At 35.2% G+C, this 4,339-nt stretch overlaps 1 long non-coding RNA gene across 1 annotated transcript; it reads right to left on the bottom strand.

Moving 5' to 3' along the window:
* Window positions 1–2,129: 2,129 nt before the first annotated feature.
* Window positions 2,130–4,006, bottom strand: LOC140344194 (uncharacterized). The gene is made up of 2 exons (XR_011923505.1): window positions 3,599–4,006; window positions 2,130–2,403 (listed from the first exon to the last, which is right to left on the bottom strand). It is a non-coding gene; the product is annotated as an uncharacterized lncRNA (long non-coding RNA).
* Between the last annotated feature and the right edge of the window lie 333 nt (window positions 4,007–4,339).

Genomic DNA, 4,339 nt, shown 5'->3' with positions numbered 1-4,339 from the left:
TTTGCATATCCTACTTGAAGGACTTGATCGAATTCCCGCATAGCATTTCAATGGTATTGAGGTCAGGAACCAACTTGGATGTTGGACTACATAGGAAGTTCCTTTAGTTTTAGGTGCTGTGTTGACGTTGCAGTTTACTCGTGTTGCATAACAGCACAGCTTTTCTGTGTAAACCAGAGAATCATAATATGCATTATGTATAAATTATTACCATTTCTACATAGTGTCAGCAAGCTTCTTACTGCAGTTTTACCTTTAGTGCATCGACGATCATGAAAATTTATGGCTTGTAATGTAAAGACTTCCAGATAACTGATTCAACAAGTTTTTGTAAAACACTCAACACACATTTCTTTAAGTGACAGATTAATAGAATGCATGCTTCTGTGTACACCTGCATGGGAAAATTATTGGAAGAGCCCGGCAGATATGGTGCAATGTACTCCTCCCACTCATAAAAGTGTTGTAGGTGATGAGCAAGATAGCACTGGGTAGGGCAGCATGATGCATGAATTATAGGTTTAGTTGCCCTATTTAGAATTGATGTATAAATAACTCCTAACCACAAGCAAAAGCAAAATTCAATGTTGCTTTGTAATCATACATAAATATTAAGTGTATTGTTTTAAAATGCAAGAAGATATCCACCGGAGATCTTGCTCTTTTTTTTAATTACCGTTTCTTGGTAAAAGCCTACAATCAATGTATTTGCTGCATCCATTTCCACACTAGAATCTCTTTCTTCTGGCTTTCTAATGATCGCCAAATCATGCTCTGCATGTGAGAGATTGGGTGATGTGTCTTCAGACGGGTCACCAAATTTAAACAAATGAGTGTTGATCTCACTCTGAACATGAGTGAAATAGTCTGCTGTTTATTTTACACCCCTGAAGAAGTAGTACAAAGTTCTGGATGCAGCCTACGTCTCTTGCAATATATGATATAAGAGGCTGGGAAAGGTTTCTGCTTCAGTCTTTATTGCCACAGCAGTGAAGATGGAACGGATAGGTAAACATTAAAAAAATATTAAAACAATTTAATAAAAAATAATTTGAATTTGGAAAAAATAAATTGAGCCTTTTACATAATGTTTAAATTTTGATGATGAGTCCTCATTGCCATTTTTATAATTTGAGTAAGTTAACTACCAATGCAGTTCAAAAGAAATAAAGGTTAATGGTAGATGGAGCTTTAAAATGGACCTAAGCTCAGACAATTGTATTGTTCTTAGTTAGAGAATGTGCATGAGCATTTATTGAAAATTGGTAGTATGAAAGAGAGAAGAAAGTAGGCTTTTACATGGCACCATGACTAACTGATGAATTAATTTACTTTTATTAATATTCAAAAACAAGTAAAACCATTTTCATCAAGTATACTAAAGCATGCATGAATATTCACAAGCAATGTAATACATTTGAGATAGGTGCTTAACTTAAAACGCTAATAGTACAGTTGAATACATGAAATTTGACAATTTCAAATTCGACTCCCTTCATGATGCATTTCGCCCATTCAAGCTTCCTCAGGGGATATGAAGAATTGAATAGCAACTATAAAAACAATGAATTAATACTGCTGTAAGTATAAGAGTTTAACCAAAAAATATTTAACAAGTATCCAGCACCAGTTACTGTAAACAACATTCTTAGATCTACTTTGTTCTTTCCTACTACCAATTTCTCTTACTATAAATTGACTTGGCACTAATCAGGTACACCTGGCTTTCACAACTATAGTTTCCCTTATGTTTCTCTTCTTTCATTTATAGTAGTAACTGTATGGGCTCCATTTACTAAGACCCACTATTGCACTAGGGTTGCCATCTGGTTGGTACTATACCACTCTGGCTAGTAAAAATGGGACCAATATTAATGGGAATGAAATCAAATGACCAAATCTTTTCCAGAATAGGTGCCAACCTCATAATGCAGCTTTTTTTTCAGGTCTGCCCTGTGATGACTGACACCACTATTTTAATTTAGTAATATCAACCAAGAATGGGCAGGAATTGATCCCATTGTTGCTTTGTTACATTAGTTTTGTGTTGTGTGCTACATGATAGAAGCTATAGCTTCTATCCCCCATATAGCAAAATCACTTCTTTGAAATAACCAAGGAAAAGTCAACAGCATTAACAAAACTTTATTTTACACATAGACAGTTTAGACAAGTCATAATTAGAGCTTTACAAGTGTATCCATAATGGAGAATGGAAGGTAAAGTAATAATAAATAAATAGTAATTTCTCCTTTAGGACAAAGGGGGACATGATCATCCTCATCAATAGAGGTTACTGGATATTGTAGAATTGTTTTGGGGCTGCTACTGTCCATGTTGTGTATACATGCCAATGCTGGATTGTGCTGTCCTTCCGCATTTGCGGCAGAGTTTGCAGCCAATCTGAAAAAGAGGAAATTTGCAAAGATCATTAACTAGTCAGAAATGTGTGTTCAAGTGTATATGTTCTTAGTCTTCTTATTTACCAATGGGAAATACAAAGTTTAGTTTTTCATTGGGGACACTTGTTTTATTGCTATATTTAAAGAAACTTTAGGCTTGCTTTGTTTGAATGAAATGTAGAAGAAGTAGTGGGGGTATTAAACCTTCCCTTGTCTAAAAACCTAAATAATTGCTTTACATAAATATATTACATGATAAATACATAATAAATAGTACATTTAACATAGCATGAGTGTCCCTTAGGTAAGATCATAATGTGAGGCTGTAACATGCGGACATTTATTGACCCAGAGAAGCATGACAACCAAATGCCGCAGAAAACATGGCAGTGGGACTCTATTATTCATTGGTAGATGTGTTTTTAAAGTGGGACATAAGAAACCAAATAATGTAAGAAGCCAGCTCCCCAACCCATCTTGGGTTCCTTTTTTAAATAAGGGAGTTTCTCCAGTGGCTTCTAGAGTTTTTCTCAAACTGTGACTGATTGACGTTCCATCTGATGATGCCTGCATAGTCAACTCCTCTTGATAGGGTGGTATGATTTTAATGATCTTATTGGTGGCTATTATTCTAGCCAGTGCCACCACTATATGGGGGCATTCTGTCCAACAACCATCAATTTAAGACAATTTTTTTCCCCATTGACCACCCAAATTTTTTTTAAACAGGGGGTTCCTGAGACGTGAAAAGGATTTCATGGATTTCTCAGGGGTAAAAAGGTTGAGAAATTTTACGGTAGCTGTATTGGCGAGGAGGGGATTTGCAGCATCAGAATAAAGCAGAAGTGAAAAGCAAATGGAAGTCACCTGACCATCTATTATCACAGATAAGTCAAAAAATTGAGTTTAGGAAGATTAGTTTATTGAGCTGTAGGAAGGACTTCGGTAAAACAGCAATAGATCAGTAATACTCCGGTAAGCCTTTTGATCAGCTATTGTATTGAAAAACTAAAGTGCACCCAGTCTGCTTTTTGCTTGTAATTTTGAGAGTGGATGCCACTCCCTAATAATTGAATATATACGTATTTGAAATGATCTTAAAATGAAGATCAGTATTATGCATTTCTCTCCTGGTAATGGATAAAATATCAGCATTACTTATTCCAAAAATTGAAAATTTAAATTCATGTACTCACCATAAGCAAGATCAAAAGTATAAAGATGAACAACGTAACACTGGACAGAGTCAGCACAGCAATCTGCCAACCAGGTACCTGTTCTTGACCTAAAGACAAAACATTGAACGAAGAAAAAAAAAATCTCAGTTTATCCCTGGTCTGCTTCCCTGGTGAGCTTTTATTGTTTTAGGCACTGTTTGACAAAAGATGTTGGATGCCCATCCATATTTTTTAAAGTGAAATATCTGTGGGCTTACACTGGTCTTTACACCTACCGTACCTCCCAACATGAAAAGTAAGGCTTTCTGATACTACCACTAGATTGCCAAATAGGGGTTAATCTTTTATAGCAAGTTAAGTTCAAAAACATGGAATACTGAATACATGAACACACCCATGTGCGCCCCCAAGGACAATAACAAATGAAAACTTATGCACAGATTGGTGCTTTTTTTCACCACCCCATTTCCTTTACACCCTTTTTTTTCAAAATACAATTTATTTGTCGGATAAAAGGTTATCAATAAACAAAGAACAGGCTATACTTACCTAAGCAACCTGTAAAGTGAAAAAAAAAGAAAAAAAAGATTAAAATATAGTAATACATTTTTATATGCAATGATGTTACATAAACCATTTCATATTACTACATAGTACTAGACAATTACACACATAATCAGATTTGGCTTTAAGCCGAAAGCACTCTAAGTGTACAGGATACAATCTATGAAAGTGAATAACCTATACAATGGCAGAAAG

This window comes from Pyxicephalus adspersus, chromosome Z, assembly GCF_032062135.1.
Source record: "Pyxicephalus adspersus chromosome Z, UCB_Pads_2.0, whole genome shotgun sequence".
In the NCBI taxonomy this organism is placed as follows: Eukaryota; Metazoa; Chordata; class Amphibia; order Anura; family Pyxicephalidae; genus Pyxicephalus; species Pyxicephalus adspersus.
This window is presented reverse-complemented; position numbering and strand designations above follow the sequence as displayed.